The 24926-nt window shown below is 54.5% G+C and overlaps 1 protein-coding gene across 2 annotated transcripts in view; it reads left to right on the top strand.

The window, feature by feature from the left end:
- Nucleotides 1-8208: 8208 nt before the first annotated feature.
- The window catches only part of st6galnac3 (ST6 (alpha-N-acetyl-neuraminyl-2,3-beta-galactosyl-1,3)-N-acetylgalactosaminide alpha-2,6-sialyltransferase 3), a 246949-nt gene continuing 230231 nt past the window's right edge, over nucleotides 8209-24926 (top strand). Inside the window, exon 1 of one of the 2 annotated variants that reach the window (XM_038793762.1) lies at nucleotides 8209-8411. The gene's annotated coding sequence lies outside the window, so the exon portion shown is untranslated. The remainder of the gene's footprint in view (nucleotides 8412-24926) is intronic. The other variant, XM_038793761.1, reaches the window with a different exon arrangement.

Raw genomic sequence — 24926 nt, 5'->3', positions numbered from 1 at the left:
GTGATTTAGCGGTTTGGATCAGTAATTGGCTAGCTAAAAGAAGACAGAGGGTGCTGGTTGATGGCAAATGTTCATCCTGGAGTTCAGTTACTAGTGGTGTACCGCAAGGATCTGTTTTGGGGCCACTGCTGTTTGTCATTTTTATAAATGACCTGGAAGAGGGTGTAGAAGGATGGGTTAGTAAATTTGCAGATGACACAAAGGTCGGTGGAGTTGTGGATAGTGCTGAAGGATATTATAGGATACAGAGGGACATCGATAAGCAGCAGAGCTGGTCTGAGAGGTGGCAGATGGAGTTTAATGCGGAAAAGTGTGAGGTGGTTCACTTTGGAAGGAGTAACAGGAATGCAGAGTACTGGGCTAACGGCAAGATTCTTGGTAGTGTAGATGAACAGAGAGATCTCGGCATCTAGGTACATAAATCCCTGAAAGTTGCCACCCAGGTTAATAGGGCTATTAAGAAGGCATATGGTGTGCTAGCCTTTATAAGCAGGGGGTTTGAGTTTCGGAACCACAAGGTCATGCTGCAGCTGTACATAACTCTGGTGCGGCCGCACCTGGAGTACTGCGTGCAGTTCTGGTCACCACATTATAGGAAGGATGTGGAAGCTTTGGAAAGGGTTCAGAGGAGATTTACTAGGATGTTGCCTGGTATGGAGGGAAGGTCTTACGAGGAAAGGCTCAGGGAATTGAGGTTGTTTTCGTTAGAGAGGAGAAGGCTGAGAGGTGACTTAATAGAGACATATAAGATAGTCAGAGGGTTAGATAGGGTGGACAGTGAGAGTCTTTTTCCTTGGATGGCGATGACCAACACGAGGGGACATAGCTTTAAATTGAGGGGTGATAGATATAGGACAGATATCAGAGGCAGTTTCTTTACTCAGAGAGTAGTAGGGGTGTGGAACGCCCTGCCTGCAACAGTAGTAGACTCGCCAACTTTAAGGGCATTTAAGTGGTCACTGGATAGACATATGGATGAAAATGGAATAGTGTAGGTCAGATCGGCTTCAGATGGTTTCACAGGTCGGCGCAACATCGAGGGCCGAAGGGCCCGTACTGCGCTGTAGTGTTCTATGTTCTATGAAAGTACGTGGATGTTTGCACATTTTTGCCTTTTTTTGCTTTCTTTCTGATGATGTCTGTAACTGTTTATAAAGCCAAAAACTACCTCAATAAAATTGTTTATTAAAAAAAAAATGTTCTGTAATAATTTATTATAGATTTATGAATAAAGTATATTTTTTTGAAAAAAAAAGTTGGGGGAGAGAGGAGAAGGACGGTGTCCTTCTATAGTCAGCATCACAGTGAAGCAGTCTGGGAACGGTGACCTCGCAGTCAGCATCACAGTGAAGCAGTCTGGGAACAGTGACCTCGCAGTCAGCGTCACAGTGAAGTAGTCTGGGAATGGTGTCCTGACAGTGTCACAGTGTAGCAGTCTGCGAACCGTATCCTGCAGTCAGCATCACAGTGAAGCAATTTGGGAGCAGTGGCCTGCAGTCAGCGTCACAGTGAAGCAGTCTGGGAAAAGTGGCCTGCAGTCAGCGTCACAGTGAAGCAGTCTGGGAACAGTGGCCTGCAGTCAGTATCACAGTGAAGCAGTCTGGGAATGGTGTCCTTGCTGTTAGTGTCACAGTGAAGCAGTCTGGGAATGGTGTCCTTGCTGTTAGTGTCACAGTGAAGCAGTCTGGAAACGGTGTCCTTCAGTCAGCATCACAGTGAAACAGTCTGGGAACGGTGTCCTCGCTGTTAGTGTCACAGTGAACAGCGGGGAGAGAGGACCAGCAGCGGGGGGAGAGGAGCCACGGGGAGAGCGGAGCAGCAGCGAGGGGAGAGGAGGAGCAGCAGCGGGGAGAGCGGAGCAGCAGCAGGGGAGAGGAGGAGCAGCAGCGGAGAGAGAGGAGGAGCAGCAGGGGGAGAAGGGCAGCAGCGGGGGGAGAGGAGGAGCAGCAGCGGGGAGAGAGGAGCAGCAGCGGGGGAGAGAGGAGCAGCAGCGGGGGAGAGAGGAGCAGCAGCGGGGGGGAGAGGAGCAGCAGCGGGGGGGAGAGGAGCAGCAGCAGGGGGAGAAGGGCAGCAGCGGGGGAGAGGAGCAGCAGTGGGGGGGAGAGGAGCAGCAGTGGGGGGGAGAGGAGCAGCAGTGGGGGAGAGAGGAGCAGCAGTGGGGAGAGAGGAGCAGCAGCGGGTGGAGAGGGGCAGTTGCAGGGGAGAGGAGCAGCAGCGGGGAGAGAGGAGCAGCAGCGGTGGGAGAGGAGCCGGAGAGGGAGCAGCAGCGGTGGGAGAGGAGCCGGAGAGGAAGCAGCAGCGGGGAGGAGCAGCAGCGGGGGGAGAGGAGCAGCAGCGGTGGGAGAGGAGCGGGGAGAGGGGGCAGCAGCAGGGAGAGAGGAGCAGCAGCGGGGGGCGAGGAGCAGCAGCGGGGGAGAGAGGAGCAGCAGCGGGGAGAGAGGAGCAGCAGCGGGTGGAGAGGGGCAGTTGCAGGGGAGAGGAGCAGCAGCGGGGAGAGAGGAGCAGCAGCGGTGGGAGAGGAGCCGGAGAGGAAGCAGCAGCGGGGAGGAGCAGCAGCGGGGGGGAGAGGAGCAGCAGCGGTGGGAGAGGAGCGGGGAGAGGGGGCAGCAGCAGGGAGAGAGGAGCAGCAGCGGGGGGCAAGGAGCAGCAGCGGGGGGAGAGGAGCAGCAGCGGGGGGAGAGGAGCAGCAGCGGGGAGAGGGGAGCAGCAGCGGGGGGGAGAGGAGCAGCAGCGGGGGGAGAGGAGCAGCAGCGGGGGGAGAGGAGCAGCAGTGGGGAGAGGGGAGCAGCAGCGGGGGGAGAGGAGCAGCAGTGGGGGGAGGGGAGCAGCAGCGGGGGGAGGGGAGCAGCAGCAGGGGGAGAGGAGCAGCAGCGGGGAGACAGGAGCAGCAGCGGGGGGAGAGGAGCAGCAGTGGGGGTGAGGAGCAGCAGCGGGGGGAGAGGAGCAGCAGCGGGGGAGAGGAGCAGCAGCGGGGGAAGAGGAGCAGCAGCGGGGGGAGAGGAGCAGCAGCGGGGAGAGAGGAGCAGCAGCGGGGAGAGGGGAGCAGCAGCGGGGAGAGGGGAGCAGCAGCGGGGGGAGAGGAGCAGCAGCGGGGAGACAGGAGCAGCAATGGGGCGAGAGGAACAGTGGTGGGGAAGAGCATCACAGCCTGGTATGGCAACTGCCCAAGACCGCAAGAAACTTCAGAGAGTCGTGAACCCAGCCTAGTCCATCACACGAAGCTGCCTCCCATCCACTGACTCCATCAATACCCCCGCTGCCTGGGGAAAGCGGGCAGCATGATCAAAGACCCCTCCCACCCAGGTTACTCACTCTTCAACTTCCTCCATCGGGCAACAGATACAAAAGTCTGAGAACACGCACAAACAGACTCAAAAACAGCTTCTTCCCCGCTGTTAGCAGATTCCTAAACGACCCTCTTATGGACTGACCTGATTAATACTACACCCCTGTATAGTTCACCCGATGCCGGTGTCTATGTATTTACATTGTAGACCTTGTGTTGCCCTATTTTGTATTTTCTTTTTATTTTATTTCATTTTCATGCACTAAATGATCTGTTGAGCTGCTCGCAGAAAAATACTTTTCACTGTACCTCGGTACACGTGACAATAAACAAATCCAAATCTAATTGAAGCACTGTAAGGTACCACTGCAATGGGATTATCTGATTTCTTGTCATGTTTATTGAGGGCTCAATGTTGGTCAGGGCATAGGGGAGCGATTCCCTGTTTGTTTTTTGACATTGTGATATGGGAGCTTTTTCAGCCAGTCGAGTGGGCCGATGGGCTTGACACGCACCCAAAAGATGCGCCTCCAACAGTAGCGCTCAGGTGCATCTAAGGAGTGCGGGACGTGAATCCACAGCATTCTGACTCTTCGGCGACAGTGTGTGTCCAGCAAAACCAAAACTGACACACTGAAGAACACTGCAATGGATGAGGTTATGGAAATGATAGGCTTGTGCGCTTGCTGTAAGATACCCTGCAGGCATCCTCCAAGCTTAGCCCTGCTCTGTCTCCTCCACTAAAGCTCACCGCATCTCAGATCTTCCTTTTGCCCCCGGCTGTCACACGGAGCATCAGAAACATCAATCACACTTTTGAGTTTCTCGTGTGAGCATTGGTTAGGGGGAAGGGAGCAAGAGTACACCGGTTTTGTACACGCTAGACCTTGCTGGTTGGGCTCGTGGCCCTGGAATAAAAAGGGCCCACAATCTTGTCTATTGTATAGAATTTAGGGCACAGTAAATTTTCGATCCGGCTGTGGCTGTGTTCACGCTCCACACAAGCCTCCTCCTCTGGCTGCATTTACTTTATCTCACCCTGTCAGCATGCCCTGCTCTTTATTCCCACCCCATGCACTTAACATTTTGCTTTGCAGCTGCAACTCTGTCCGTGTCAGCTGAGGCTCAGCGGTAATTTTCTCACTCTCTGGGCTTGAAGGCTATGGGTTCAAGTCTCCAGAAAGATGAGCACATAATGCAGGCCTAGACCCGAGCACTCCGTGTACTGTGCCGATGCAGGCATTCCCTTTCCTGCATTAGAGCAGCGCCTATAGTTCAAAAGTACATCATCGGCTGTAAAATACTTTGGAATGTCTTGCCGACGGTATTACAACTGCAATCCTTTCTTTTTTTGTGAGATCCTGTGCGTGCTGAAACACATCGAGCAGTAACCGTAAGACCATAAGACAGAGGAGCAGAATTAGGCCATTCGGCCCATCAAGTCTGCTTTGCCATTCGATGTTGGCTGATATGTTTCTCATCCCCATTCTCCTGCCTTCTCCCCATAACCCCTGATCCCCTTATTAATCGAGAACCTATCTATCTCTGTCTCAGGCACAGTAGCACAGTTATTAGCACTGTTGCTTCACAGCATCCGGGTCCCAGGTTCGATTCCCGGCTTGGGTCATTGTCTGTGCGGAGTCTGTGCGCTCTCCCCGTGTCTGCGTGTGTTTCCTCTGAGTGCTCCGGTTTCCTCCCACAAGTCCCGAAAGACGTGCTTGTTAGATGAATTGGACATTCTGAATTATCCCTCCGTGTACCCGAACAGTCGCCGTAATGTGGCGACCAGGGAATTATCACAGTAACTTCATTGCAGTGTTAATGTAAGCCTACTTGTGACAATAATAAAGATTATTATTATTAAAGATACTCAGTGATTTGGCCTCCACAGCCTTCTGCAGCAAAGAGTTCCACAAATTCATCACCCTTTGGCTGAAGAAATCCCTCCTCATCTCCGTTTTAAAGGATCATTCCTTCAATCCAATGCTGTACCCTCAGGTTCTAGTTTTTCCTACAAGTGAAAATATCCTCTCCACGTCCACTCTATCCAGGCCTCGCAGTATCTTGTAAGTTTCAATAAGATCCCCCTAATCTTTCTAAACTCCAAGGAGTACAGATCCAGAGTCCTCAATCGTTCCTCATACGACAAGCTCTTCCTTCCAGGGATCATTCTTGTGAATCCTCCTGAGGAAACTTTCCAAGGCCAGCACATTCCTCCTTAGGCACGGGGTCCCAAGCTGCCGACAGTACGTCAAATGGGGTCTGACCAGAGCCTTATACAGCCTCAGAAGTACATCCCTGCTCTTGTATTCCAGCCCTCTCGACATGAATGCTATCCTAAGTTGCCTTCCTAATTGCTGACTGAACCTGCATGTTAATCTTAAGAGAATCACCATGAGGAAGTCCTGCATTGTTGTGCGGGTGGGGTCTAGATAGGGTTTGGTGGAATTTTGTATTTGTAAGCCCGAGCTTACTGTCCCTCCGAACCATTCCTGCTTTGCTTATAGCAAATGTTGACACATTTGGACCTCTACACGGGGTTGGGCCTTCTCCAGATCTCTCAGTCATGTGATCTGACATCATTATTACATCAGCATCGTGTCTGCTTCTGATGTTAACCTTTACTCTGCAACCGCATCCTATTGTCCATCAGAAATGGCCTGTGATTGAACTGGACACCTGCACAATACTGAGCATGTGCCAGCCGCTGTGTGGGGAAACCAAATGGGGAGCAAAATGTTCAAGGATTTCCACCATTTTGTTCTGTGGCTGCTGTGTTGCCTGCGGTGGTGATCACAAAATATGAGTTTGTTTCTTGGTGACCAGTGTTTTGAGGGTTATTCTTGAGGGAACTACAGTCAATACTATTAATTTAACCCGACAGTCAATAAGTGACAATGACATGTCGGTCCGTTTTTAGTGATGTTGATCGACGGTAGAATATTGGCCAGGTGCAGGGGAGACATCCCCTGCTCTTCTTCCAACAGGTGCTTGTTGTTTTTCAACATCCGACGCAGAAGTTAGACCTCAATTTTATGGCTGATCTGAAAGTTGGCACCTCTCACAGTGCAGCACTCCCTCAGTACCACACAACTGGAAAATCAATAATAATAATCTTTATTATTGACACAAGTAGGCTTACGTTAACACCGCAATGAAGTTACTGTGAAAATCCCCCAATCGCCACATTCCGGCGCCTGTTCGGGTTCACAGAGGGAGAATTCAGAATGTCCAAATTACCTAACAGCGCGTCTTTTGGGATTGTGGGAGGAAACCGGAGCGCCCGGAGGAAACCGACACACATATGGGGAGAACGTGCAGACTCCGCACACACAGTGACCCAAGCTGGGAATCGAACCTGGGACCCTGATGCTGTGAAGCCACAGTGCTAACCACTGTGCTACCGTGCTGGGGGATACCTTCGCCACATTAATTCTTGTAAGTTGATGAATCTACTTTAGTGATGACAGGGGTTAATGGGTTAATTAATGAGGACAGGCTGAATTTCCCTGAGTATAGATTAAAGGGTGATTGAATTGTTTAGCACAGTGGGCTAAACAGCTGGCTTGGAATACAGAACAAGGCAGCAGCGCGGGTTCAATTCCCGTACCAGCCTCCCCGAACAGGTGCCGGAATGTGGCGACTCGGGGCTTTTCACAGTAACTTCATTGAAGCCTACTTGTGACAATAAGCGATTATTATTAATTGTGGGCTTTTAAACAGTTAAGGTGTCAGCTGTGGATCAGTTGATGACCCTCACCGCTGAGTCTGAAGCTTCTGAGTTCAAATTTCACTCCGGGAACTGAGCACAAATATCAGGGCTGACACTCCAGTGCAGTCCTGTGGGAGTGCTGCACTGTCAGAGGTGCTGTCCTCTGAAGGAGACTGGGAGCTCTGCTCTCGCAGGCGGATGTACAGGATTGAGTGTCACTGTTTTGAAGAAGAGCGGATGAGTTATCAGAGAACCTGCCGAATTTGGGCAGCATAGATTAGCACTGCTGCCTCACAGCTCCAGGGACCCGGGTTCAATTCCAGCTTCGGGTGACTGTCTGTGTGGAGTTTGCACTGTCTCCCCCGAAAACGTAGCTGAGACTGGAGGCCGGGTTGAGGAACAGAGGTCAGGAGCGTTTCTGAGTAGTAGTGGATGAGTAACTGAGAAGATGCTTCATTGTGGAGGCACCCTCGTGCCAGCCTTGTCATTATTAAAGGGATCTATCAGCCAGACCACCTCTGTGTGTGTGTGTGTGTGTGTGTGGGTGGGTGGTGGGTGGGGGGCAGCGGGAGGGGAGCCCTTCCACGGGACAGTCTGTGACGGCTCTTGTACCTTGGCAGGCACAGACGTTATCCAGGTCTGCTGTCCAGCAGGAAAAAAACAGCAGAAGCTAGGAAGTGGCTGGTAGCAGCCCGGACTGGAGTTCCAGTTTAAGGTACACAAGACCAGTTTGGGCCGTGACCAGTAATTTCGCAAGTTTTGATGGCTTTTTCCTTCGGAATGGAAGGAACTCGATGCCAGGCACTGGCCCCATCGGTGTGGAAAACTGGATGTTGGCTGGAAAACCTTTCCTCATTTTGGACTTAATCGGCCCTAAATGAACCTAATTAGCTACTTGCCATATGACCAGCACTGGGGCTAATTTTCAGCATTGCCTACCCCCGATCCCTGGACCCAGCAGGTGTTGTAAATCCATCCTCGAGCTGTGTTCGGAATTGCAGTTGTTAGATCTTTGTTGGGGCAGGGTTACGGAACCAAGGTGGGTAAAATCAAGATCCAGATCAACCGTGTTCTAAATGGATGGCAGACCAAACCTTGAGGGGGCGAATGGCCTCATCCACCTCCCTTTTATTGACGCCTTGTTCACACGTTTCATCCTTTCCACTGTTGGTTCGGGCTAACAAGTGTTTTCCTTTCCCCTTACAGAGAAAACTGCTTCTCGTGGTGTGTTTGGTCCTCCTGGTCTCGCTTTTCGTGGCAGTAGTCCGCTATACATACGACAACCCTTCGCTTCTCCTCCAGCCTTACCTTGGCCACGGTGGCACTTTGAACAGAACAAGGGTTTTCACCCACCCCAACAAGGCCCAGGAGCCCCGGGAACTCCCTGGCTACATCAGTGTCAAGACGCTACAGGTAAAATGTTACTCTTGGGTCAAAATGGGGGGGGGGGGGAGACCATTTTGCTCCCAATCTTGCAGACTCTCCTTTGGGGAAGCTTAAAACTGCTGGTCGCGTATATGTCAATCAGAACATTACAATCAATGAGTGTCTTTTCCCCCATTTTGGACCATCCAGGTGATGCTTAAAGGGTTCAATTTTCTTTACCCTCTGCTGCGTACTCCAGCCTGTCACCAGTTGCCTCCCTCCCTCGGAACCAGAATGTCACGGGTCCAAGGTCAACTTGGGCATTGTTACACTGACACTCCAGTGTAGTGTTGAGGCAGTGCTACACTGCCGGGGTTGCTGCCTTTCAGGTGGGCCAGTAGGAGTGGATTCTCATTCTAAAGGGACCCACAGTGCCGTACAGTCACTGTTGTCACGTAGGAGGTGCAGCAGCCAATTTGCGCCCAGTAAGTTCGAACAAATGGTCATGTGATAAATGACCAGAGTCTCTGCATTCAAATGCTGATCAAGGGCAAACGGTTGTCCAGAACAGCGGGGGAACATTCCTCCTCTGCTTCAAAATGATTCCATTGGATTGTTCACATCCTCCTGAGAGGGCAGGCAGGGCCCTGGGTTTAATGCTCCTTTCTAAAGACAAGGAATGATGCACCACTCCCTCAATATGGCACTGGGGTGTTAGACTAGATTTTTGTGCTCGGGTTTCTGGACCGGGTAGGCTACATACTCATATCCTCTGGCTCGCAGGTGAGAGTGCTCCCATCTGAGGGCAATTTTACAGATGTGGCCGGGGTCTCGGCCAATGGCTGTAAGAGCCAGTGAGAGACCAGCACTGACTCCCACAGAAAGGCCCGCCAGTAATACATGCCAATCAGGCAGTGGAGAGGTCAAACTTGGGCCTTCCATAGGATCAGGACCCCAGAGGCGAAATGTCCTGCCTGCCAAGAGCTGTTGGCCAATCAGAGGCCAATAGCATTTTTTGCTCAGCAGCGCCTCAGAGGGGCCAGTGGCTGCTGCTGGAACGACACCCACCAGAGGACGAGGATCACAGTGATTCAGGCCAGAAATACGTAATGGTGGGAGGGGTTTTGTGGTGTTGGGTCACATGGAAGGATGGCATAGGGGGTCAGCAGCAAGGAGAGAGAGGGGCTCCCAACGACATTGTGCCCCGCGCCCATCCCTCCTGATTTTATGCTCCTCAATGGGGCACTGGGTGCCTTTGAACAATGGACCAGCCCCTCCCCAGGAGACAATGAGCAACGCACATAATTATGTGCTGTGCTCCTGTGTGGTGATAGAGCTGACTGCCACTGGACTAATAGCAGTGATAGTGGAGAGAGGCTTAAAAATTGGCATTTGGCATCAAATGCCCCTTTGAGCCTCAATTAGCAGCGGGGAGAGTAGATGCACGGGTCTTTCCGCCGCAGACCTAATTGGGTTTGGGGCAGGAAGGTGGTGGGGTCCACACTCACCCGCCACCCTCCCGAATTTAATACCCTCCCCACCTCCAAAGTTGCCATGGTGGAGAGCATAAAATAGCGGCTAAAGTATTTTCTGTGTAACAATCAAGAGATGAATGTTGGCCAGGTCACTGGAAGAACTCTCCACTCTTTGTGTAACAGTGCCATGGGGCAGGATTCTCTGTTCACAAAGGTTGTTCCCGCACCGGAGCGGGATTGCACCTGATTTGCTTTCCCACTGGGAGCACAATACAGGAAACGATTCCCAATCCTTAGCCATGCAAATTTTTTCATAGTGAGGATTGCGAAGGATTCCCCATTAAATCGGGCTATCGAAATGCCATTTTGAGAGGGCGGACCTATAGCAAAGTCCCGGGACTGGGTTCCCCCTCCCCCCAACAATGCTATTCAGCAACCCCGCCCTCCACTGGGATTTCCTGGGTCACCCCCCAAGACTCCCCTCAATAAAGAGACCCCTGAAATAAGGAGACCCATCAGAGAGCCCCGTAATAAGGAGACTCCCCACAGACCCCCTAAAGAAAGAGACTAACCATAATGTTGATAAGCATTTGATTGACAGCTCCTGGACCACCTCAGAGTGCTTTCTATTCATCTCCCTACTTGGTTGAGTGACTTTGAAGTGACCAGCTGTAAAATTAATCACATTGAACTCTGTTTGAAGTGGTCCAGGAGCTGTCAATCAAGGTTTGACGTTTACAAACATTGCAAATCACTTCAAAGCTACTGACCTGTGAAGGGGGATGAATGGAACAATGCTGACAGCTGGGTGTGTGTGGATGCTGTCAATCACAGCCTAGTAAATTCAGTATGAAAAATAAATGAATGAATAGCTTGCAGATCAAAGATCTGGGGGGGGTTTAAACCCAGCTGCCTCATTTTCTCTTTCCAGGAATTGACAGGTGCTGCTTCCTGTGTCTAAGCCAGCAGGTGTGCTGCACAGATGAGGTTTAAATATGATTTTTTTTCACTGCCTTCTGTCTGGACTGCTCTCTAGCTTCCAGACGGGTATCTCTCTTTCGGGGAGCTTCCTGACGGGGCCTCTCTTCTGGGGGACTTCCTGATAGTGGGCTCGCTTCTGGGGCCTTCCTAACAGAGGTCACTCTTCTGGGGGTTCTGTGGTGGAGGGTCTCCTTATTTAGGGGGCCTATGTGGGGGTCCTTATTTAGCAAGTCTCTGCAGGGGCTCCTTATTTAGGGTGTTTCTGGGGGGGCTCTCTTTATTTTGGGGGTCTCTGATGGGTGGATCTGGTGGGGGTGTGGTGGGCGTCTCTGATGGGTGGATCTGGTGGGCGTCTCTGATGGGTGGATCTGGTGGGGGTGTAGTGGGCGTCTCTGATGGGTGGATCTGGTGGGGGTGTGGTGGGCGTCTCTGATGGGTGGATCTGGTGGGGGTGTGGTGGGCGTCTCTGATGGGTGGATCTGGTGGGGGTGTGGTGGGCGTCTCTGATGGGTGGATCTGGTGGGGGTGTGGTGGGGGTCTCTGATGGGTGGATCTGGTGGGGGTGTGGTGGGCGTCTCTGATGGGTGGATCTGGTGGGGGTGTGGTGGGGGTCTCTGATGGGTGGATCTGGTGGGGGTGTGGTGGGCATCTCTGATGGGTGGATCTGGTGGGGGTGTGGTGGGGTCTCTGATGGGTGGATCTGGTGGGGGTGTGGTGGGAGTCTCTGATGGGTGGATCTGGTGGGGGTGTGGTGGGCGTCTCTGATGGGTGGATCTGGTGGGGGTGTGGTGGGGGGTCTCTGATGGGTGGATCTGGTGGGGGTGTGGTGGGAGTCTCTGATGGGTGGATCTGGTGGGGGTGTGGTGGGCGTCTCTGATGGGGTGGATCTGGTGGGGGTGTGGTGGGCGTCTCTGATGGTGGATCTGGTGGGGTGTGGTTTGCGTCTCTGATGGGTGGATCTGGTGGGGGTGTGGTGGACGTCTCTGAAGGGTGGATCTGGTGGGCGTTTCTGATGGGTGGATCTGGTGGGGGTGTGGTGGGCGTCTCTGATGGGTGGATCTGGTGGGCGTCTCTGATGGGTGGATCTGGTGGGGGTGTGGTGGGGGTCTCTGATGGGTGGATCTGGTGGGGGTGTGGTGGGCGTCTCTGATTGGTGGATCTGGTGGGGGTGTGGTGGGCATCTCTGATGGGTGGATCTGGTGGGGGTGTGGTTTGCGTCTCTGATGGGTGGATCTGGTGGGGGTGTGGTGGGGGTCTCTGATGGGTGGATCTGGTGGGGGTGTGGTGGGCGTCTCTGATGGGTGGATCTGGTGGGGGTGTGGTGGGCGTCTCTGATGGGTGGATCTGGTGGGGGTGTGGTGGGCGTCTCTGATGGGTGGATCTGGTGGGGGTGTGGTGGGCGTCTCTGATGGGTGGATCTGGTGGGGGAGTGTTTTGCGTCTCTGATGGGTGGATCTGGTGGGGGTGTGGTTTGCGTCTCTGTTGGGTGGATCTGGTGGGGGTGTGGTTTGCGTCTCTGATGGGTGGATCTGGTGGGGGTGTGGTGGGCGTCTCTGTTGGGCGGATCTGGTGGGGGTGTGGTGGGGGTCTCTGATGGGTGATCTGGTGGGGTGTGGTGGGGGTCTCTGATGGGTGGATCTGGTGGGGGTGTGGTTGGCGTCTCTGATGGGTGATCTGGTGGGGGTGTGGTTGCGTCTCTGATGGGTGGATCTGGTGGGGGTGTGGTGGGGGTCTCTGATGGGTGATCTGGTGGGGGTGTGGTTTGCGTCTCTGATGGGTGGATCTGGTGGGGGTGTGGTGGGGGTCTCTGATGGGTGGATCTGGAGGGGGTGTGGTGGGCGTCTCTGATGGGTGGATCTGGTGGGGGTGTGGTTTGCGTCTCTGATGGGTGGATCTGGTGGGGGTGTGGTGGGGGTCTCTGATGGGTGGATCTGGTGGGGGTGTGGTGGGGGTCTCTGATGGGTGGATTGGGTGGGGGTGTGGTGGGGGTCTCTGTTGGGCGGATCTGGTGGGGGTGTGGTGGGGTCTCTGATGGGTGGATCTGGTGGGGTGTGGTGGGGGTCTCTGATGGGTGATCTGGTGGGGTGTGGTGGGGGTCTCTGATGGGTGGATCTGGTGGGGTCTCTGATGGGTGGATCTGGTGGGGGTGCGGTTGGGCATTCTCTGATGGGTGGATCTGGTGGGGGTGTGGTTTTGCGTCTCTGATGGGTGGATCTGGTGGGGGTGGGGTGGGCGTCTCTGATGGGTGATCTGGTGGGGGTGTGGTGGGCGGATCTGGTGGGCGTCTCTGATGGGTGGATCTGGTGGGGTGTGGTGGGGTCTCTGATGGGTGGATCTGGTGGGGGTGTGGTGGGGTTCTCTGATTGGGTGGACTGGTGGGGGTGTGTTGGCGGTCTATGATGGGTGGATCTGGTGGGGGTGTGAGTGGGCGTCTCTGATGGGTGGATCTGGTGGGGGTGTGGTGGGGCGTCTCTGATGGGTGGATCTGGTGGGGGTGTGGTGGGCGTCTCTGATGGGTGGATCTGGTGGGGTGTGTGGTTTGCGTCTCTGATGGGTGGATCTGGTGGGGGTGTGGTGGGGTCTCTGATGGTGGGATCTGGTGGGGGTTGGTGTGGGTCTCTGATGGGTGGATCTGGTGGGGGTGTGGTGGGGGTCTCTGATGGGTGGATCTGGTGGGGGTGTGGTGGGCCGTCTCTGATTGGGTGGATCTGGTGGGGTGTGGTGGGGGGTCTCTGATGGGTGGATCTGGTGGGGGTGTGGTGGGGTCTCTGATGGGTGGATCTGGTGGGGGTGTGGTGGAGTCTCTGATGGGTGGATCTGGTGGGGGTGTGGTGGGAGTCTCTGATTGGTGGATCTGGTGGGGGTGTGGTGGGGGTCACTGATGGGTGGATCTGGTGGGGGTGTGGTGGGGGTCTCTGATGGGTGGATCTGGTGGGGGTGTGGTGGGGGTCTCTGATGGGTGGATCTGGTGGGGGGTGTGGTGGGGGGTCTCTGATGGGTGGATCTGGTGGGCATCTCTGATGGGTGGATCTGGTGGGGGTGTGGTGGGCATCTCTGATGGGTGGATCTGGTGGGGGTGTGGTTTGCGTCTCTGATGGGTGGATCTGGTGGGGGGTGTGGTGGGCGTCTCTGATGGGTGGATCTGGTGGGGGGTGTGGTGGGCGTCTCTGATGGGTGGATCTGGTGGGGGTGTGGTGGGCGTCTCTGATGGGTGATCTGGCGGGGGTGTGGTTTGCGTCTCTGATGGGTGGATCTGGTGGGGGTGTGGTGGGGGTCTCTGATGGGCGGATCTGGTGGGGGTGTGGTGGGCGTCTCTGATGGGTGATCTGGTGGGGGTGTGGTGGGCGTCTCTGATGGGTGGATCTGGTGGGGGTGTGGTGGGCGTCTCTGATGGGCGGATCTGGCGGGGGTGTGGTGGGGGTCTCTGATGGGTGGATCTGGTGGGGGTGTGGTGGGCGTCTCTGATGGGTGGATCTGGTGGGGGTGTGGTGGGGGTCTCTGATGGGTGGATCTGGTGGGGGTGTGGTGGGCGTCTCTGATGGGTGGATCTGGTGGGGGTGTGGTGGGGTCTCTGATGGGTGGATCTGGTGGGGGAGTGTTTTGCGTCTCTGATGGGTGGATCTGGTGGGGGTGTGGTGGGCGTCTCTGATGGGTGGATCTGGTGGGGGTGTGGTGGGGGTCTCTGATGGGTGGATCTGGTGGGGGTGTGGTGGGGGTCTCTGTTGGGCGGATCTGGTGGGGGTGTGGTTGGCGTCTCTGATGGGTGGATCTGGTGGGGGTGTGGTGGGCGTCTCTGATGGGTGATCTGGTGGGGGTGTGGTTTGCGTCTCTGATGGTGGGATCTGGTGGGGGTGTGGTGGGGGTCTCTGATGGGTGGATCTGGTGGGGGTGTGGTGGGGGTCTCTGATGGGTGGATCTGGTGGGGGTGTGGTGGGGGTCTCTGATGGGTGATCTGGTGGGGGTGTGGTTTGCGTCTCTGATGGGTGGATCTGGTGGGGGTGTGGTGGGGTCTCTGATGGGGATCTGGGGGGTGTGGTGGGCGTCTCGATGGGTGATCTGGTGGGGTGTGGTGGGGTCTCTGATGGGTGGATCTGGTGGGGGTGTGGTGGGGGTCTCTGATGGGTGGATTGGTGGGGGTGTGTGGGGGTCTCTGATGGGTGATCTGGTGGGGGTGTGGTTTGCGTCTCTGTTGGGATCTGGTGGGGTGTGGTGGGGTCTCTGATGGGGTGGATCTGGTGGGGTGTGGTGGGGGTCTCTGATGGGTGGATCTGGTGGGGTGTGGTGGGCGTCTCTGATGGGTGATCTGGTGGGTGTGGTGGGTCTCTGATGGTGTGATCTGGTGGGGGTGTGGTGGGCGTCTCTGATGGGTGGATCTGGTGGGGGTGTGGTTTGCGTCTCTGATGGGTGGATCTGGGGGGGTGTGGTGGGCGTCTCTGATGGGTGGATCTGGTGGGGGTGTGGGGGGTCTCTGATGGGTGGATCTGGTGGGGGTGTGGTGGGCGTCTCTGATGGGTGGATCTGGTGGGTTTGTGGTTTGCGTCTCTGATGGGTGATCTGGCGGGGGTGTGGTTTGCGTCTCTGATGGGTGGATCTGGTGGGGGTGTGGTGGGGGTCTCTGATGGGCGGATCTGGTGGGCGTCTCTGATGGGTGGATCTGGTGGGGGTGTGTGTGGGCGTCTCTGATGGGTTGGATCTGGTGGGGGTGTGGTGGGCGTCTCTGATGGGTGGATCTGGTTGGGGGTGTGGTGGGCGTCTCTGATGGGTGGATCGGTGGGGGTGTGGTGGGGTCTCTGATGGTGGGATTTGGTGGGGGTGTGGTGGGCGTCTCTGATGGGTGGATCTGGTGGGGGTGTGGTGGGCGTCTCTGATGGGTGGATCTGGTGGGGGTGTGGTGGGGGTCTCTGATGGGTGGATCTGGTGGGGGTGTGGTGGGCGTCTCTGATGGGTGGATCTGGTGGGGGTGTGGTGGGGGTCTCTGATGGGTGGATCTGGTGGGGGTGTGGTGGGCATCTCTGATGGGTGGATCTGGTGGGGGTGTGGTGGGGTCTCTGATGGGTGGATCTGGTGGGGTGTGGTGGAGTCTCTGATGGGTGGATCTGGTGGGGGTGTGGTGGGAGTCTCTGATTGGTGGATCTGGTGGGGGTGTGGTGGGGGTCACTGATGGGGGATCTGGTGGGGGTGTGGTGGGGGTCTCTGATGGGTGGATCTGGTGGGGTGGGTGTGGTGGGGGTCTCTGATGGGTGGATCTGGTGGGGGTGTGGTGTGGGTGTCTCTGATGGGTGGATCTGGTGGGCATCTCTGATGGGTGGATCTGGTGGGGGTGTGGTTTGCGTCTCTGATGGGTGGATCTGGTGGGGGTGTGGTGGGCGTCTCTGATGGGTGGATCTGGTGGGGGTGTGGTTTGCGTCTCTGATGGGTGGATTCTGGTGGGGGGGTGTGGTGGGCGTCTCTGATGGGTGGATCTGGTGGGGGTGTGGTGGGCGTCTCTGATGGGTGGATCTGGTGGGGGTGTGGTGGGCGTCTCTGATGGGTGATCTGGCGGGGGTGTGGTTTGCGTCTCTGATGGGTGGATCTGGTGGGTGTGTGGTGGGGGTCTCTGATGGGCGGATCTGGTGGGGGTGTGGTGGGGGTCTCTGATGGGTGGATCTGGTGGGGGTGTGGTGGGGGTCTCTGATGGGTGGATCTGGTGGGGGTGTGGTTGGCGTCTCTGATGGGTGATCTGGTGGGGGTGTGGTGGGGGTCTCTGATGGGTGGATCTGGTGGGGGTGTGGTTTGCGTCTCTGATGGGTGGATCTGGTGGGGGTCTCTGATGGGTGGATCTGGTGGGGGTGTGGTGGGGGTCTCTGATGGGTGGATCTGGTGGGGGTGTGGTTGGCGTCTCTGATGGGTGATCTGGTGGGGGTGTGGTTTGCGTCTCTGATGGGTGGATCTGGTGGGGGTGTGGTGGGGGTCTCTGATGGGTGGATCTGGTGGGGGTGTGGTGGGGGTCTCTGATGGGTGATCTGGTGGGGGTGTGGTTTGCGTCTCTGATGGGTGGATCTGGTGGGGGTGTGGTTGGGGGCGACTCTGATGGGTGGATCTGGTGGGGGTGTGGTGGGGGGTCTCTGATGGGTGGATCTGGAGGGGGTGTGGTGGGCGTCTCTGATGGTGGATCTGGTGGGGGTGTGGTGGGGGTCTCTGATGGGTGGATCTGGTGGGCGTCTCTGATGGGCGGATCTGGTGGGCGTCTCTGATGGGTGGATCTGGTGGGGGTGTGGTGGGCGTCTCTGATGGGTGGATCTGGTGGGGGTGTGGTGGGCGTCTCTGATGGGTGGATCTGGTGGGGGTTGGTGGGCTCTCTGATGGGTGGACTCTGGTGTGGGGTTGTGGTGTGGCGTCTCTGATGGGTGGATCTGGTGGGGGTGTTGGTGGGGGTCTCTGTGTGGGCGGATCTGGTGGGGGTGTGGTGGGGGTCTCTGTGGTGGCGGATCTGGTTGGGGGTGTGGTTTGCGTCTCTGATGGGTGATCTGGTGGGGGTGTGGTTTGCGTCTCTGATGGGTGGATCTGGTGGGGGTGTGGTGGGGGTCTCTGTTGGGCGGATCTGGTGGGGGTGTGGTGGGCGTCTCTGATGGGTGATCTGGTGGGGGTGTGGTTTGCGTCTCTGATGGGTGGATCTGGTGGGGGTGTGGTGGGGGGTCTCTGATGGGTGGATCTGGTGGGGGTGTGGTGGGCGTGTCTGATGGGTGGATTTGGTGGGTGTGTGGTGGGGGTCTCTGATGGGCGGATCTGGTGGGGGTGTGGTGGGGGTCTCTGATGGGTGGATCTGGTGGGGGTGTGGTGGGGGTCTCTGATGGGTGGATCTGGTGGGGGTGTGGTTGGCGTCTCTGATGGGTGATCTGGTGGGGGTGTGGTGGGGGTCTCTGATGGGTGGATCTGGTGGGGGTGTGGTTTGCGTCTCTGATGGGTGGATCTGGTGGGGGTCTCTGATGGGTGGATCTGGGGGGGTGTGGTGGGGGTCTATGATGGTGGATCTGGTGGGGGTGTGGTTGGGTCTCTGATGGGTGATCTGGTGGGGGTGTGGTTTGCGTCTATGATGGGTGGATCTGGTGGGGGTGTGGTGGGGGTCTCTGATGGGTGGATCTGGTGGGGGTGTGGGTGGGGTCTCTGATGGTGGTGATCTGGTGGGGTGTGGTTTGGTCTCTGATGGGTGGATCTGGTGGGGGTGTGGTGGGGGACTCTGATGGGTGGATCTGGTGGGGGTGTGGTGGGGGTCTCTGATGGGTGGATCTGGAGGGGGTGTGGTGGGCGTCTCTGATGGGTGGATCTGGTGGGGGTGTGGTGGGGGTCTCTGATGGGGGATCTGGTGGGCGTCTCTGATGGGCGGATCTGGTGGGCGTCTCTGATGGGTGGATCTGGTGGGGGTGTGGTGGGCGTCTCTGATGGGGGATCTGGTGGGGGTGTGGTGGGGCAGTTCTCTGATGGGTGATCTGGTGGGGGTGTGGTGGGCGTCTCTGATGGGTGGATCTGGTGGGGTTTGTGGTGGGCGTCTTGATGGGTGGATCATGGTGGGGGGGTGTGGTGGGGGTCTCTGTTGGGCGGATCTGGTGGGGGTGTGGTGGGGGTCTCTGTTGGGCGGATCTGGTGGGGGTGTGGTTTGCGTCTCTGATGGGTGATCTGGTGGGGGTGTGGTTTGCGTCTCTGATGGGTGGATCTGGTGGGGGTGTGGTGGGGGTCTCTGTTGGGCGGATCTGGTGGGGGTGTGGTGGGCGTCTCTGATGGGTGATCTGGTGGGGGGTGTGGTTTGCGTCTCTGATGGGTGGATCTGGTGGGGGTGTGGTGGGGGTCTCTGATGGGTGGATCTGGTGGGGGTGTGGTGGGCGTGTCTGATGGGTGGATTTGGTGGGGGTGTGGTGGGGGTCTCTGATGGGTGGATCTGGTGGGGGTGTGGTGGGGGTCTCTGATGGGTGGATCTGGTGGGGGTGTGGTGGGGGTCTCTGATGGGTGGATCTGGTGGGGGTGTGGTGGGAGTCTGATGGGTGGATCTGGTGGGGGTGTGGTGGGGGTCTCTGATGGGTGGATCTGGTGGGGGTGTGGTGGGGGTCTCTGAGGGGTGAATCTGGTGGGGCTGTGGTGGGCATGTTTGCATTTGGGGGGGGGGGAGTGACCCTCCAATGAACTTTGGGGGAAACTCCCTTAAAGAGGTACCCCCTTGGCCCACTGCAACATTCACCGTGTGAAAGATCCGCTTGTCAGGACCAGCACCAACTCTCGGCCACGTGTTTCCCGACCCAGAGGGCCAGAGAATCACGAGGCTCCAGAAAATATGGCAATTGGATTCAAATGGGACTCAATGACCCATTTGCACCCTCCCGCTGCTGTGGGGCGCAAACCCCGATCCCGACACCAGCGGGGAAGGGAGCCGGATCATCGGAAACGGGCCGGTGCCCGCCGCCGATCCCGGATTTTCCGCCACATCGGGAACTCCGCGAGCGGCGATGGGAAGCGGAGAATCCAGCCCATGATCTTTGCTTCCGCCCATTTGAATGGACAAGCTTATTATGGGCAGAATGACATCAGGACCGAACAGGAATTCTCATTCCGTCCTTCGTTGCTCTCCCCGTGCTGTCCTTTCCCACTGACTTGCCAGCAATTCAGCAGAGCCCCACAATGCACGCGTGGCTCTGGTTTACAAAAGAAGTTTCCAGTTTCCAGTACACCATTCAGATTGGCTCAGTGATTTTAAAAAAGAATAGCCAGATCAATTCACCCTGGTGAACGTGTCTCAAGTGGGAATCAAACATTTTGCTAATGAGACGATGCAGCCATTAGCAGTTTACCCTCAGCCTTCCCACTCCAGTAATCAGATAGAATTAGCAAATTATAGTCTTTTCCAGGCACACACAGTTGCTGAAAGTGCTCACTGCAGTGATGAACCAATAAGGCTCTCAGTTGAAGCGAATCGTGAATGTCAGGAGCTGGCAAAGCAAATCAAGCCCAATTGGGCTTTGGTGCACGTTAAGATTTGAAATCAATCAATAATACAAGAAGCTCAATCTGATCCAATCAATGTTATCACTGCAGAGGAAGAAATGACTAGCATTTCTTTAACGCCTTTCACAACGTCAGGACATCCATCTGCGACTAAGTGAAGCAATGAAGTGCTCACAAAGCATACGCACGGTTGCAGTTTCGGAAATGGGACAGCCAATTTGTGCACAGCAAGATCACGCAAGACAGCAATCAGATACGGGGCAGATAATCTGTATTAGTGTTATTGGTTGAGGGATAAATGTGAAGCACGTCAATTGGGTAAGGGATCCTCGAGGACAACAGCCGTTTCGTTTGTAATTGATTGTAGCTTGAAGAGAACTATCTCAAAGCTGGTGTCTTGAGGAGGCTGGTGCTGTCGTGGACCTCTTCTGTCTTATGGTTTCAGGAGCAGAAGTTGTGGTTCCAGTTTTAATGCCAAGTTCCCGAACCAGCCTGATGTCCTGCTGGAGAGCAATGTGACTTCAGGATATCGCCCCCAAAACCTGAGTCGAGGGCAAGATGTTACGATGTGCTCCACGGTTTGTTCAGGGTTTCCACAGTCATGGAGATGTTTTGAGATGTCACATCAAGCGACTGCATCGGCCATATCCAATACGTATTCTATTGAGTGTTGCCCAGATGCTCCAAGAGGAGATTGAAACCTGGTTGTTGAGATATTGGGTCAGAGACAACTGGCGGAATTGCCCCTTCTTGCCAGCGGAGGGGTTTGTGTTGCGTGGGGGTGGGCAAGACGGCAGGAGCTGAAAAGTCATTTCCCCGAAAGTGGGAAGTAACGGTGGAAACCTGCAGTCTCAACCGTCAAGGTGGGCTATCGTGGGTCACCATTCCCAGCAGAGGCCATGGGGAAGCCGGTTTACATCTCATTGTTAGGATTCAAATGATCAGCTGACCAGAATTTCCCCCATCCCCCCATCCAAACATCTGCCCTGCCAGCGGGATTTCAGACCGATCCAGAACACATCTGGCCCAATATGACGCACGTCAGGACTTACCTGGGTGGAGGGTTAGAGCAGCTTGAGGACCCTGGAGCAGATGTTGAAGTCCTCCTGCAGGGGGAGAACGGGAGCTCGACTGGGGGAGGGGGGCGGCATGCAGGGGGAGAATGAGAGCCTGAGTGGGGGGCTTCAGGGGGAGAATTTGAGCAGAAGTGGGAGCGTGCAGAGAAAAAAATGGGAGCAATGATGGGGGGCTGTAGGGAAGGAAATTGTCATTGGGAGTGACAAGGTGTTGAAGGTGTTGGCAGACTTAAAAGTAGACAAATCTCCAGATCCAGATGGATTGTGTCCTGGGATGCTGTGGGAGGTGAGGGAGGAGATTGCAGGGGCTCTGACCCAAATTTGTAATTCCTCTCTGGCCACAGGGGAGATGCCAGAGGACTGGGGAACAGCTATCTGATCCCGCTATTTCAGAAAGGTTGCAGAGATAAGCCAGGAAATTACAGACCAGTGAGTCTCATGTCAGTGGTGGGGAAACTATTGGAGAGAATTCTGAAGGAGAGAATCTATCTCCACTTGGAAAGGCAAGGTTTGATCAGGGAGAGTCAGCATGGCTTTGTCAGAGGGTGATCATGCCCAACAAATTTGATTACATTTTTGAGCATGTGACCAGGAGGATAGTGCAGTTGATGTAGTTTACATGGATTTCAGCAAAGCCTTTGACAAGGTCCCACATGGGAGACTTATAAAGAAGGCAAATGCACATGGGATACAGGGGAACTTGATAAGGTGGATTCAAAATTCGCCAAGTTATAGGAGACAGAGGCTGATGACAGCAGCTGCTTTAGTGACTGGAAGCCAGTGTCCAGTGGCGTACCACAGGGATCTGTGCTGGGTCCCCTATTATTCATCATTTATATAAACAACATGGATGACTATGTAGGGGGTAGGATCAGTAAGTTTACGGATGACACAAAGATTTACTGGGTGGTCAACAGTGAGGTTGAGAGTCTTGGGTTACAGGAAGATATAGACAGGATGGTCAAATGGGCAGAAACGTGGCAGATGGAATTTAACCCTGAAGTTTGTGAGGTGATACACTTTGGAAGGAAGCTGTAATGTAATAAGGAAATATTCAATGAATGGCCTGACACTGGGAAGTTCTGAGGAACAAAGGGAACTTGGCATGGTTGTCCATAGATCTCTGAAGGAAGAATGGTAGGTTAATAGGGTGATGAAAAAGATATACGGGGCACTTGCCTTTATCATCAAAGCATAGCTTCCAAAGCAGGGATGTCATGTTGGAGTAGTTTAGAACTTTGGTGAGGTCACAGATGGAGTACTGTGTTCAATTCTGGTCACCACATTATAGGAAGGATGTGATTGCACTGGAGGGGGTGCAGATGAGATTCAACAGGATGTTGCCTGGGATGGAACATTTAAGTTATGACGAGAGATTGGGTTGGGTTGTTTTCATTGGAGCAGAGAAGACTCGGGGGCGAACAGATCAAGGTGTGCAAGATTATGAGGGGTGTGGCTAGGGAGCAGCCGTTCCCCTTAATTGAAGGCTCAGTTACGAGGGGGACACAGGTTCAAGGTGAGGGGCAGGAGGTTTAGGGGGGATTTGAGGCAAAACATTTTCCCCAGAGGGTGGTGATGGTCTGGAAAGCCCTGCCTGGGAGGGAGGTAGAGGCGGGTTGCCTCACATCATTTAAAAAATACCTGGATGAGCACTTGGCCCGTCATAACATTCAAGGAGATGGGCCACATGCTGGCAAATGGGATTAGGTAGGCAGGTCAGGTGATTTTCATGCAATGGTGCAGATTCAATGGGCTGAAGGGCCTCTTCTGTGCTGCACTATTCTGTGATTCTGAGAATGGGCGTGTGAGTGGCGCTAGTGTTCAAAGGGAGAGGTCTGAGGGATTGAATCCTGAGTTGCAAAACAGCGGAATTGGTGGTATGATGGTTGTTGGAAGGACACGAAATGAAATGTGGATATTTGGGTTGGGGAGAATAGGATTTGGGAATTTCCACGGTGACTGGGGTGGGCTTTGTGTGCAGGGAGGGGATGTGGATAGTCATTGATTGGCTGAAAGGAATGGGGGGGCAGTTAATGGTGACTGCGGGGAGGGGGGCCAATGGTGAAGGGGGGCAGACTTTGAGTAACGGGTGAAGGGTAAAAGGTATTGGGGTATGTCTGAAAGGACACATGGACCACGGTTGTTCCATACCTTTCCAGTGCCAAAAAGTCCACCTGTGGAAATGCTGGATAAGAGTTAGGACACACACAACAGCTGGGCGAACTGCAGGTCAACTCAACTGAAGGGGAAACCCTCGCGAGCAGAGTGATGATATGCATGAAGCAGTTATTTACATAATGATATGCACGACCACTGACCACTAGGTGGCAGTGTTAACCCACCACGTGACTCTGGTTGTGGGAGTTGGGAGTAGGTCGTGCTCGGAGACAGATGTAGTTTGCAGTAGCTCTACAATAGTTGATTAGCATTAGTAGTTCATTATTTTATTTATCTTAGTTACCTTAATCACGCAATGTTAAATACTAAATTATTTAAATTTGTTCTGTAGTTCACCATTTACTTAGACCAGTCTACAGAACATGACATGCAGTTCCAACTTTACAAAAGTGTTTTGTTTGAAGAAGGTGTGAAGGGCAGAGGATTGTGTGCTTGGGAGGCTTTCCGCACATGGCTGACAAGGACCCTGCCAAAAATTGATGCCTCCCTCCGCACTGTTGATTATGGGGAACACGGACCCTAGGTTGTCCCCTTGAATAGAGGGGTTGCACAAACTAGCAGGCGCAATACAAACAGATCAGACCTCCTGAACGCACATGTGTACATTAACAACCGCACATCAGCAATGAACAACGAGAGTGCACCTGTGGCACCATAGTAAAATCAGAACCTCTCAATTTTACCTTCTCTGCCTCTGTGACTAGGCCTCACCGACAGATGCAGCACAGAATGGAGACAGCCTGCTAACGGTTCTCCCTTATCTCTCTGAATGTGGTACCCATCAGGCTGGATTCTCCGCTGTCGGGATTCTCCGTTCCACCGGCAGAGCACCCACGCCCGGGGATTTGCCGGCGATGCAGGCTCGATGGGCCGGATGGCTTACCTTCTACACGGTAGAAATTCTATGATTCTAACTCTTGAATCTGTAACCAGTGCCACCCTGAACATTAAATGGTGACCAAACAACCCTTACTAGCCTCCTGGTCAACAGAGAAAAACGATAACAATCGGCATAGTTATAGCATGGGACTGGGAATCAAGCCATCTGCCGTGGGAAGTTGGGCAATAGTTGAATTCAATAACTTAATGAATTTGCGGTTTGGCACCAGGAAGGAGCTGTTTAAAAAAAATCCAACAGGTTCACTAATGCTCTCTCGGAAAGGGAATCTACCAGCTCTGACTGACATGTGACCCCGCTACCCCTACTCCGTCTGGCCGACATGTGACTGCAGTCAGTCCCACACAATGTGAATGGCTCTCAGTGACCTCTGACCCTGCCTAAGCAGCCTCTCAGTTGTCAGAATTGTTGGGCACGGGCCATTAACTTGGCGCAAGTCTGAGAGGTAATATATAATGCCTGCTCCAAAATTTTGGAAACATTTTGTACCTTCGCCATCTTTTTCATCTTTATATTTTTACAATCTCGGAAGGGACAACTAATATTTAAAGGGAAATCTGAACACCTTATTTTCATCACTGAAAGTACCCCGCAAGAGTTCACGTTTTAAAAAACAAAACACAGACTGTAATGTATATGGAACAAATTAAATGAAGCAAACATAATCAGGTCAACACTATAATAATAACCTTCATAATCGTCACAATTAGCTTACATTAACACTGCAATGAAGTCACTGTGAAAAGCCCCTAGTCACCACATTCCGGCGCCTGTTCGGTTACACAGAGGGAGAATTCAGAATGTACAATTCACCTAACAGCATGTCTTTCGGGACTTGTGGGAGGAAACCGGAGCACCCGGAGGAAACCCACGCAGACACGGGGGGAACGTGCAGACTCCGCACAGACAGTGACCCAAGCGGGGAATCGAACCTGGGACCCTGGCGCTGCGAAGCAACAGTGCTAACCATTGTGCTATCATGCCA

This window comes from Scyliorhinus canicula, chromosome 4, assembly GCF_902713615.1.
Source record: "Scyliorhinus canicula chromosome 4, sScyCan1.1, whole genome shotgun sequence".
NCBI classification, from domain to species: Eukaryota; Metazoa; Chordata; class Chondrichthyes; order Carcharhiniformes; family Scyliorhinidae; genus Scyliorhinus; species Scyliorhinus canicula.
The sequence above is the reverse complement of the archived record's forward strand: the minus strand, read 5'-3'. Positions and strand labels throughout refer to the sequence as shown.